The sequence below is a fragment of the Culex quinquefasciatus genome, chromosome 2 (assembly GCF_015732765.1).
Source record: "Culex quinquefasciatus strain JHB chromosome 2, VPISU_Cqui_1.0_pri_paternal, whole genome shotgun sequence".
NCBI classification, from domain to species: domain Eukaryota; kingdom Metazoa; phylum Arthropoda; class Insecta; order Diptera; family Culicidae; genus Culex; species Culex quinquefasciatus.
The window spans coordinates 104,029,644-104,041,728 of record NC_051862.1 but is presented as its reverse complement, the minus strand read 5'-3'; positions in this window follow the sequence as shown (position 1 = coordinate 104,041,728).

Genomic DNA, 12,085 nt, shown 5'->3' with positions numbered 1-12,085 from the left:
AGACTATCCAGCATCTGCTGAAACTGCTCCAAGGTCCATCTTGGGGGAGCATAGCAGCTACAGAAGAAGGTTCCGTTCACTTTGGCAATCACGAATCCTTCAAACGCCCTCGAGACCACTTCCTGTATGGGGTACCGCCCCATCACGTGTATCGCTGCCATTCTTGCTGTATCCGCGGCCCAGTTTCCGTTGTCGTGTGGAACTCGGTACGGTTCTGCAATAATTGCCACGTCACACCCCGTCTCCGCGGTCGACTGCCACAGCAGTTGCTGTGCAGTGTCGCAGTGATTGAGGTTGCCTGGGACCTGGGACACCTCCATTACTTTTTGCCCGAGGCCAGCTTCTTGTACACCGGGCAATTAAAGCCACCCGTCGCATGGCTATTGCCATCGCCTTCTTTACAGAGCACGCACTTCGGCTTATTTTTGCAGTCTCTAGCCATGTGGCCTTCTCTACCACATCTTCTGCAACTGTTGGTTCGATCGGGACCGTCGCAATTTCTCGCCTGGTGGCCGAAGCCCATACAGCGGAAACACCTCGTCATCTGCTGGGTCACTCGAGGAACAGGCCTCAGTGGGCACACCGACCACCCTACTTTGACCTTGCCGGCTTCCAGCAGCTTAGACGCCGAAGGCGTCGATAGTCGGATCGACGCAATTTGCGTCCCGCCGTAGGCTTTCCTCAACCGGATTGCCATCGGTGTCGTACGGTCATCCAGAAGAACGATCAGCGCATCCTCTAGCTCTTCCTCCGTCGTGATCTCGTCCAGGTTTCTGCACTCGAGCGTTGTCTCCGGCGATAGCGCCCTTACCTTCGATTCATAGCCTACGGCCTTCTCGACGAGGGACTTAAAAGCTGAGCTCTTGACCGCGGGGTCATTCTTCAGCTCAAAAAGCATCGCTCCGGTCTGTGTGCGCCTGGTTTTAACCACGTTCTCGCCAAGCTCCTTGAGTTCCGGATCGGTTCGTACTTTCCGGAGGAGGTCTGCGTACGAAACACCTTCCTTCACCTCGACCACCACTTTGTTACGCTCCCTGCGAAACTTGGGTTTTTGGGTGTCCTCGTTCTGCTTCCCTTTTTTCTTCCGCTTCTTTTTCTTGACCTTCTCCCATTCCTCCTTCGCTGGGTCCGGACTGTCTCCATTCCCCTGCTTCTGCTTCTTTGCGTCCTCCTCCTCTCCAGGCGTTTCCCTGTCCCTTTTAGAGCCTGGGCCGGGCGGCGTTTTCGGTTCTTTCTCCCGTAGCGCTTCCTCCTCCAGTTTTGCGTTCAGCGTTTCTTCGGCTCTTTCAGCTCTGAGCTTCAGTGAATTCCGCGTCACCACCAGCGAGCTGTTTTTGCGCTCTGCGGCATTCATGGCTGCCTTGACTCCATTCACCATCTGCTTGATTCTGGTGTGGACGTTGTTTTTGTCCTTCGTTAACCCTCCGTTTGTTCGTTAACCCTCCTTCTGACCTCCTGCAACGCGGTCCTTCCGAGCAGGACTCCGTCCTGAGGGGTACTGCCGGCGAAGTTCAACAAGGATGACTTGGGAGTCTCCTCTCCAATTACTCCTATCTGCTGACTCGAAGCAGCCGCCTGGTTCAACACTGGGGATCTCAACACCTTCCCGCTTCCACGGAACGCGCTCGCCACTCCGCCTGCTGTGTCGCCGCCGTTTGACTCGTCTCCTGCCATTTCGACGTTTGCGTCCTCTTCTACCTCCGTGTTTTCCGATGCTTGGGGCGCATCGGGACCCTTTTGTTGGTTTGTTTCACTTGTCTTCATTTTGAATCCCACGAGTCGCTAGGGAAATACGGTCCGCTGCGCCAGTGCCCTGCCGTGACGCAGTAAGGGCAAATTACGTGTGGGGTTCGCCCCTGTGCCCCACAGGCTCCGTTATCGACTGGGAATTTGTTGAACCCCCCCAGCCATGCATCCCTCGACACGGGTCGCGTCACATCTTGGATTCGGGGTTTGGTGAGGTTTTGGGCTAAAACACTTATAGCGGCGTTCGATCGCTAGACAGAGGTGTTTACGGACCCATGTGGTTTTTTTCGAAGAAATTAAACAGAGCCCTTGTTCAATTCCGCCACGTCCTAGACATCCTCCCGCTGCTGGTCCGGGGGCGATGCAATGAATGTATGCAATCGCCGACAGCTATCCGCCTACTGCAACCCGCCCGGTAGCTGGCAGCTAAGCTCCGCAGGGACCCTCACCTGTCCCCACGGTTCACGGGTGTGTGTGTGTGTGTGTGTGTGTGTGTGTGTGTGTGTGTGTGTGTGTGTGTGTGTGTGTGTGTGTGTGTGTGTGTGTGTGTGTGTGTGTGTGTGTGTGTGTGTGTGTGTGTGTGTGTGTGTGTGTGTGTGTGTGTGTGTGTGTGTGTGTGTGTGTGTGTGTGTGTGTGTGTGTGTGTGTGTGTGTGTGTGTGTGTGTGTGTGTGTGTGTGTGTGTGTGTGTGTGTGTGTGTGTGTGTGTGTGTGTGTGTGTGTGTGTGTGTGTGTGTGTGTGTGTGTGTGTGTGTGTGTGTGTGTGTGTGTGTGTGTGTGTGTGTGTGTGTGTGTGTGTGTGTGTGTGTGTGTGTGTGTGTGTGTGTGTGTGTGTGTGTGTGTGTGTGTGTGTGTGTGTGTGTGTGTGTGTGTGTGTGTGTGTGTGTGTGTGTGTGTGTGTGTGTGTGTGTGTGTGTGTGTGTGTGTGTGTGTGTGTGTGTGTGTGTGTGTGTGTGTGTGTGTGTTTTTTTTTTTTTTTTACAAGGTCGGAATCTGCTACCAGACACCTTGAGAATTCTTTACTCAGGTAGTGTGGGGTTGGGAAAACAAAAAAAAAGAGTTTTCCCGACCCACTATACCAGTCCTTGTGTGTGTGTGTGTGTGTGTGTGTGTGTGTGTGTGTGTGTGTGTGTGTGTGTGTGTGTGTGTGTGTGTGTGTGTGTGTGTGTGTGTGTGTGTGTGTGTGTGTGTGTGTGTGTGTGTGTGTGTGTGTGTGTGTGTGTGTGTGTGTGTGTTTTTTTTTTTTTTTTTTTTTTTACAAGGTCGGAATCTGCTACCAGACACCTGAGAATTCATTCCTCAGGTAGTGTGGGGTTGGGAAAACAAAAAAAGAGTTTTCCCGACCCACTAAACCAGTCCTTGAACGCCGTGCCCTTGTCCCCCCGGGACCACCTTTCGGTATAACTTCGGGGGGAGGCGTTGCATTTTCTGCACTAGTCTACTTACAGGATCCATGCCGGGTGCTAGAACCATTTCCTGTCCTACATACATATGAGTCCATGCAAGGGTTTAACCGCGCCCAAGAATCGCGTTGCTTTTGATCGGCTAGTCATATGCAGCCCTCTCCTTGGACCATCGAGACATGTACCGATTTGGTAGAGCCAACCGTCATAACGTGCTCTCCTTCACAGCCACACTCGTGGGTTCTCGACTCCTGTGACCATCGAGACGTGTACCGATTTGGTAGAGCCGACCATCATAACGTGCTCTCCTTCACAGCCACACTCGTGGGTTTTCGACTAGGCTCCTAGTCGTTCCTCCTCTGATCGTCTCTCCATTTCCGCTGGAGAGCCGAAGTGATCTGCGTCACCGCTCCGACGACCGCATTCCACTTGGCGATGTCGCTGCACATTCTTCGCACCACATTATCCGGGCTGGTGTCCGCTCCGATAATGGCCAGCATTTCGCTTCGCGCTGCCTCGAAGCGAGGGCAGGCGAACACCACGTGCTCCGGTGTTTCCTCGCAATCGACGCAGTCCGGACAGAGAGGAGACTCTGCATGTCCAAACCTGTGCAGGTACTTCCTGAAGCAGCCATGGCCCGACAGGAACTGTGTGAGGTGGAAGGTGACCTCTCCATGCCTTCTGCTCACCCACGTGGATACGGACGGGATAAGCCGATGCGTCCATCTGCCTTTCTCCGTGGTGTCCCACTCACGTTGCCACCTTGCCAGCGATTCGGCTCTCGCAGCTTCCCGGATACCTCTCGTGCCTCTCCGGGTGTAGCGCACGGTGTCCTCCTCCAGTGTGATGCCGATGGGGATCATTCCGGCTATGACGCCAACTGCTTCCGACGAAATGGTCCTGTACGCGCTTGCAACCCGCATGGCCATCAGTCTCTGCGTTCTGTCGAGCAGCGCTCGATTTCGCTTCGTCCCCAGCGCCGTCCTCCATACCGGTCCGCCGTACCTAAGTATGGACGTCGCGACACTTGCCAAGAGGCGGCGCCTACTGCTCCTGGGTCCAGCGTTGTTCGGCATCATCCTCGACAGTGCCATGATCGCCTTAGCCGCCTTCTCGCAGGCGTAATCGACGTGGCTGTTGAAGTTCAGCCGGTCATCCACCATCACCCCGAGGTACTTGAGCGCTCTCTTCGAGTGCACGACGTGTTCTCCAACGTGAATTTGGGCCTGCTGCACCTTCTTGTGGTTACTAACCAGCACCATCTCCGTCTTGTGGTGAGCGATCCGCAGCTTCACCTCGAGCATCCAGTTCTCGATCATTGCGATTGCCTCCATAGCCAGCACTTCGACCTCCTCGACATTTTCGCCGGTTACCGTCAGCACTATGTCGTCTGCAAAGCCCACAATCTCTACGCCGTTGGGTAGTCCCAGTGTCAACACTCCGTCATACATTCCATTCCACAGTGCTGAACCCAGAATGGATCCCTGTGGAACTCCCGCGGTAACAACAACGGTTTTTGTCCATCGGCAGTGTCGTAGACCAGCACGCGGTTCTCGAAGTAGCTCTTCAAGATCATGCACAAATAGTCAGGCACCTTCATTTTGTGCAGCGCTGCTGCTATGGCCGCCCAGCTCGCACTGTTGAACGCGTTCTTGACGTCAATCGTGACTATTGCGCAGCAACGGTTCCCCCTGCGTTTTTCCTCCGCGCTTCGTCGGCTTTCTCGACCACTTTCCGGATGGCGTCCACCGTGGATCTCCCTTTACGGAAGCCGAACTGCCTCGCTGCTAAGCCATGCTCGCTCTCCGTGTACTTGGTCAGCCGGTTAAGGATGATCCGTTCCAGAAGCTTTCCGAGGGTGTCCAGCAAACATATAGGCCTATACGATGATGGGTCCCCCGGTGGTTTGCCTGGCTTCGGCAGCAACACGAGCTTTTGAATCTTCCACGGGTCGGGGAAGTGTCCTTCGTCCAGGCATTCCTGCAGGACTGTTCGAAACCTGTCCGGGAATGCTAGAACCGCCGATTTCAGGGCGAAATTCGGGATTCCATCCGGACCGGGAGCTTTCTTCACCTTCAATCTCTTCGCTACTGCCACAAGTTCCTCGTTGGTGATCAGATGACCTTCGGCGTTGCTACCCCTTCGTCGTTGTACGGTGTAGGAGGCCATGTCGTTGGGTCATGTCTTGGGAAGAGCCCTTCCACAATGACCTTCAGCTTGTCGGGACACGTTTCAGCCACCATCGATGGGCCTCTGATCTTCGCCATCGCTACACGATATGCGCTCCCCAAGGGTTTGCATCAGCGTCTTGGCATAACTCCTTGAAGCAGTTTGTCTTGCTGCATTTGATCGCTTTCTTGAGCGCGGCCTTTGCAGACCGGTACTCCTCTCTGCACTCCTCTCTAGTTGCTTCGGATCTTGCTCTCTGGACTCGTCTTCTGGCGCTGAGGCAACTTGCCCGAAGGGTACCGAGTTCTTCATTCCACCAGTAGGCTGGACGACGACAGTTCCTTGGCTCCAGTCTCCGCGGCATGGTTGTGTCGCATGCTGTCACCAGTTGTGCTGTTAGCACGTCGGCACTCAAGTCTTGGGGACCATCACACCAATGGAGCGCTTCCACGAAGAGACCCTCGTCGAAGTACTGCAGCTTCCATTTCCTTCCGTAGGACCGGCTGCTCCTATCTGGTACAGGGGCTCGTCTCCCGATGCTGTACCGGATCGCTTGGTGATCGCTATGGGTATAGTCCTCACTCACCCTCCAGTTCATGTCGGCCGCCAGTCGCGGGCTACAGAACGTAACGTCGATAATGGACTCACGACCGTCTTTGCGGAAGGTACTGCTGGTTCCGCGATTCGCCAGCCTAACGTCTAGCTTTGCCAGAGCTTCCATTAGGCTATGCCCCTAGCATTGGTGCATCTGCTACCCCACTCGACCGCCCACGCGTTGAAGTCACCTCCGATAACGATCGGGCTTCGTCCGATCAGTTCATCGGTCAGACTATCCAGCATCTGCTGAAACTGCTCCAAGGTCCATCTTGGGGAGCATAGCAGCTACAGAAGAAGGTTCCGTTTACTTTGGCGATCACGAATCCTTCAAACGCCCTCGAGACCACTTCCTGTATGGGGTACCGCCCCATCACGTGTATCGCCGCCATTCTTGCTGTATCCGCGGCCCAGTTTCCGTTGTCGTGTGGAACTCGGTACGGTTCTGCAATAATTGCCACGTCACACCCCGTCTCCGCGGTCGACTGCCACAGCAGTTGCTGTGCAGTGTCGCAGTGATTGAGGTTCACCTGGGACACCTCCATTACTTTTGCCCGAGGCCAGCTTCTTGTACACCGGGCAATTAAAGCCACCCGTCGCATGGCTATTGCCGTCGCCTTCTTTACAGAGCACGCACTTCGGCTGATTTTTGCAGTCTCTTGCCATGTGGCCTTCTCTACCACACCTTCTGCAACTGTTGGTTCGATCGGGACCGTCGCAATTTCTCGCCTGGTGGCCGAAGCCCATACAGCGGAAACACCTCGTCATCTGCTGGGTCACTCGAGGAACAGGCCTCAGTGGGCACACCGACCACCCTACTTTGACCTTGCCGGTTTCCAGCAGCTTAGACGCCGAAGGCGTCGATAGTCGGATCGACGCAATTTGCGTGCCGCCGTAGGCTTTCCTCAACCGGATTGCCATCGGTGTCGTACGGTCATCCAGAAGAACGATCAGCGCATCTTCTAGCTCTTCCTCCGTCGTGATCTCGTCCAAGTTCCTGCACTCGATCGTTGTCTCCGGTGATAGCGCTCTTACCTTCGACTCGTAGCCTACGGCTTTCTCGACGAGGGACTTAAAAGCTGAGCTCTTGACCGCGGGATCCTTCTTCAGCTCAAAAGCATCGCTCCGGTTTGGGTGCGCCTGGTTTTAACCACGTTCTCGCCAAGCTCCTTGAGTTCCGGATCGGTTCGTACTTTCCGGAGGAGGTCTGCGTACGAAACACCTTCCTTCACCTCGACCACCAAAGCCTCGCCTTTGTTGCGCTCCCTGCGAAACTTGGGTTTTGGGTGTCCTCGTTCTGCTTCCCTTTTTCTTCCGCTTCTTCTTCTTGACCTTTCCCATTCCTTCTCCTTCCCTGGGGTTGGTTCTGGTTCCTTCGCCGGGTCCGGACTGTCTCCATTCCCCTGCTTCTGCTTCTTTGCGTCCTCCTCCTCTCCAGGCGTTTCCCTGTCCCTTTTAGAGCTTGGGCCGGGCGGCGTTTTCGGTTCTTTCTCCCGTAGCGCTTCCTCCTCCAGTTTTGCATTCAGCGTTTCTTCGGCTCTTTCAGCTCTGAGCTTCAGTGAATTCCGCGTCACCACCAGCGAGTTGTTTTCGCGCTCTGCGGCATTCATGGCTGCCTTGACTCCATTCACCATCTGCTTGATTCTGGTGTGGACGTTGTTTTTGTCCTTGATGAAATCAAAGAGTTCGTTGACCCTCCTCCTGACCTCCTGTAACGCGGTCCTTCCAAGCAGGACTCCGTCCTGAGGGGTACTGCCGGCGAAGTTCAACAAGGATGACTTGGGAGTCTCCTCTCCAATTACTCCTATCTGCTGACTCGAAGCAGCCGCCTGGTTCAACACTGGGGATCTCAACACCTTCCCGCTTCCACGGAACGCGCTCGCCACTCCGCCTGCTGTGTCGCCGCCGTTTGACTCGCCTCCTGCCATTTCGACGTTTGCGTCCTCTTCTACCTCCGTGTTTTCCGATGCTTGGGGCGCATCGGGACCCTTTTGTTGGTTTGTTTCACTTGTCTTCATTTTGAATCCCACGAGTCGCTAGGGAAATACGGTCCGCTGCGCCAGTGCCCTGCCGTGACGCAGTAAGGGCAAATTACGTGTGGGGTTCGCCCTGTGCCCCACAGGCTCCGTTATCGACTGGGAATTTGTTGAACCCCCAGCCATGCATCCTCGACACGGGTCGCATCACATCTTGGATTCGGGGTTTGGTGAGGTTTTGGGCTAAAACACTTATAGCGGCGTTCGATCGCTTGACAGAGGTGTTTACGGACCCATGTGGTTTTTTCGAAGAAATTAAACAGTGCCCTTGTTCAATTCCGCCACGTCCTAGACATCCTCCCGCTGCTGGTCCGGGGGCGATGCAATGAATGTATGCAATCGCCGACAGCTATCCGCCTACTGCAACCCGCCCGGTAGCTGGCAGCTAAGCTCCGCAGGGACCCTCACCTGTCCCCACGGTTCACGGGTGTGTGTGTGTGTGTGTGTGTGTGTGTGTGTGTGTGTGTGTGTGTGTGTGTGTGTGTGTGTGTGTGTGGTCCAATCCAAAACGCCAAATCGATACATTAACTTGTTTATTGGACCAGAGACCATCACATTATGGTACAGGCTATTTGGAATTTTTTGATTTTCCATTTTTTCTTTGCAGACTCATATGTATGTAGAACAGGAAATGGTTCTAATACCCGGCATGGATCCTGTAAGTAGACTAGTGCAGAAAATGCAACGCCTCCCCCCCAAAGTTATACCGAAAGATGGTCCCGGGGGGAAAAGGGCACGGCGTTCAAGGACTGGTTTAGTGGGTCGGGAATTCTCAGGTAGCAGATTTCGACCTTGTAAAAAACACACATACACGCATACACACACACACAAAGTATCGCCAAAGTCAGCGGAACCTTCTTCTGTAGCTGCTATGCTCCCCCAAGATGGACCTTGGAGCAGTTTCAGCAGATGCTGGATAGTCTGACCAACGAACTCATCGGACGAAGCCCGATCGTCATCGGAGGTGACTTCAACGCGTGGGCAGTCGAGTGGGGTAGCAGATGCACCAATGCTAGGGGGCATAGCCTAATGGAAGCTCTGGCAAAGCTGGACGTTAGGCTGGCGAATCGCGGAACCAGCAGTACCTTCCGCAAAGACGGTCGTGATTCCATTATCGATGTTATGTTCTGTAGCCCGCGGCTGGCGGCCGACATGAACTGGAGGGTAAGTGAAGATTATACCCATAGCGATCACCAAGCGATCCGGTACAGCATCGGGAGACGAGCCCCTGTACCAGAAAGGAGCAGCCGGTCCTACGGGAGGAAATGGAAGCTGCAGTACTTCGACGAGGGTCTCTTCGTGGAAGCGCTCCATTGGTGTGATGGTCCCCAAGACTTGAGTGCCGACGTGCTAACAGCACAACTAGTGACAGCATTCGACACAACCATGCCGCGGAGACTGGAGCCAAGGAACTGTCGTCGTCCAGTACTGGTGGAATGAAGAACTCGGTACCCTTCGGGCAAGTTGCATTAGCGCCAGAAGACGAGTCCAGAGAGCAAGATCCGAAGCAACTAGAGAGGAGTGCAGAGAGAAGTACCGGTCTGCAAAAGCCGCGCTCAAGAAAGCGATCAAATCCAGCAAGACAAACTTCTTCAAGGAGTTATGCCAAGACGCTGATGCAAACCTTTGGGGGAGCGCATATCGTGTCGCGATGGCGAAGATCAGAGGCCCATCGATGGTGGCTGAAACGTGTCCCGACAAGCTGAAGGTCATTGTGGAAGGGCTCTTCCCAAGACATGACCCAACGACATGGCCTCCTACACCGTACAACGACGAAGGGGGTAGCAACGCCGAAGGTCATCTGATCACCAACGATGAACTTGTGGCAGTAGCGAAGAGATTGAAGGTGAAGAAAGCTCCCGGCCCGGATGGAATCCCGAATTTCGCCCTGAAATCGGCGGTTCAAGCATTCCCGGATAGGTTTCGAACAGTTCTGCAGAAATGCCTGGACGAAGGACACTTCCCCGACCCGTGGAAGGTTCAAAAGCTCGTGTTGCTGCCAAAGCCAGGCAAACCACCGGGGGACCCATCATCGTATAGGCCTATATGTTTGCTGGACACCCTCGGAAAGCTTCTGGAACGGATCATCCTTAACCGGCTGACCAAGTACACGGAGAGCGAGCATGGCTTAGCAGCGAGGCAGTTCGGCTTCCGTAAAGGGAGATCCACGGTGGACGCCATCCGGAAAGTGGTCGAGAAAGCCGACGAAGCTTGGAGAATAAAACGCAGAGGGAACCGTTGCTGTGCAATAGTCACGATTGACGTCAAGAACGCGTTCAACAGTGCGAGCTGGGCGGCCATAGCAGCAGCGCCAAGAGCAGCGCTGCACAACATGAAGGTGCCTGACTATTTGGGCATGATCTTGAAGAGCTACTTCGAGAACCGCGTGCTGGACTACGACACTGCCGATGGACAAGAAACCGTTGTTGTTACCGCGGGAGTTCCGCAGGGATCCATTCTGGGTTCAGCACTGTGGAACGGAATGTATGACGGAGTGTTGACACTGGGGCTACCCAACGGCGTAGAGATTGTTGGTTTGCAGACGACATAGTGCTGACGGTAACCGGCGAAAATGTCGAGGAGGTCGAAATGCTGGCTATGGAGGCAATCGCAATGATCGAGAACTGGATGCTCGAGGTGAAGCTGCGGATCGCTCACCACAAGACGGAGATGATACTGGTTAGTAACCACAAAAAGGTGCAGCAGGCCCAGATACACGTTGGGGAACACGTAGTGCACTCGAAGAGAGCGCTCAAGTACCTCGGGGTGATGGTGGATGACCAGCTGAACTTCAACAGCCACGCCGATTACGCCTGCGAGAAGGCGGCGAAGGCGATCATGGCACTGTCGAGAATTATGCCGAACATCGCTGGACCCAGAAGCAGTAGGCGCCGTCTCTTGGCAAGTGTCGCGACGTCCATACTTAGGTACGGCAGACCGGTATGGTGGATGGCGCTGGGGACGAAGCGAAATCGGGCGCTGCTCGAAAGAAAGCAGAAACTGATGGCCATACGGGTTGCAAGCGCGTACAGGATTTGATTTGATTTGATTTGATTTGATTTGATTTGATTTGATTTGATTTGATTTGATTTGATTTGATTTGATTTGATTTGATTTGATTTGATTTGATTTGATTTGATTTGATTTGATTTGATTTGATTTGATTTGATTTGATTTGATTTGATTTGATTTGATTTGATTTGATTTGATTTGATTTGATTTGATTTGATTTGATTTGATTTGATTTGATTTGATTTGATTTGATTTGATTTGATTTGATTTGATTTGATTTGATTTGATTTGATTTGATTTGATTTGATTTGATTTGATTTGATTTGATTTGATTTGATTTGATTTGATTTGATTTGATTTGATTTGATTTGATTTGATTTGATTTGATTTGATTTGATTTGATTTGATTTGATTTGATTTGATTTGATTTGATTTGATTTGATTTGATTTGATTTGATTTGATTTGATTTGATTTGATTTGATTTGATTTGATTTGATTTGATTTGATTTGATTTGATTTGATTTGATTTGATTTGATTTGATTTGATTTGATTTGATTTGATTTGATTTGATTTGATTTGATTTGATTTGATTTGATTTGATTTGATTTGATTTGATTTGATTTGATTTGATTTGATTTGATTTGATTTGATTTGATTTGATTTGATTTGATTTGATTTGATTTGATTTGATTTGATTTGATTTGATTTGATTTGATTTGATTTGATTTGATTTGATTTGATTTGATTTGATTTGATTTGATTTGATTTGATTTGATTTGATTTGATTTGATTTGATTTGATTTGATTTGATTTGATTTGATTTGATTTGATTTGATTTGATTTGATTTGATTTGATTTGATTTGATTTGATTTGATTTGATTTGATTTGATTTGATTTGATTTGATTTGATTTGATTTGATTTGATTTGATTTGATTTGATTTGATTTGATTTGATTTGATTTGATTTGATTTGATTTGATTTGATTTGATTTGATTTGATTTGATTTGATTTGATTTGATTTGATTTGATTTGATTTGATTTGATTTGATTTGATTTGATTTGATTTGATTTGATTTGATTTGATTTGATTTGATTTGATTTGATTTGATTTGATTTGATTTG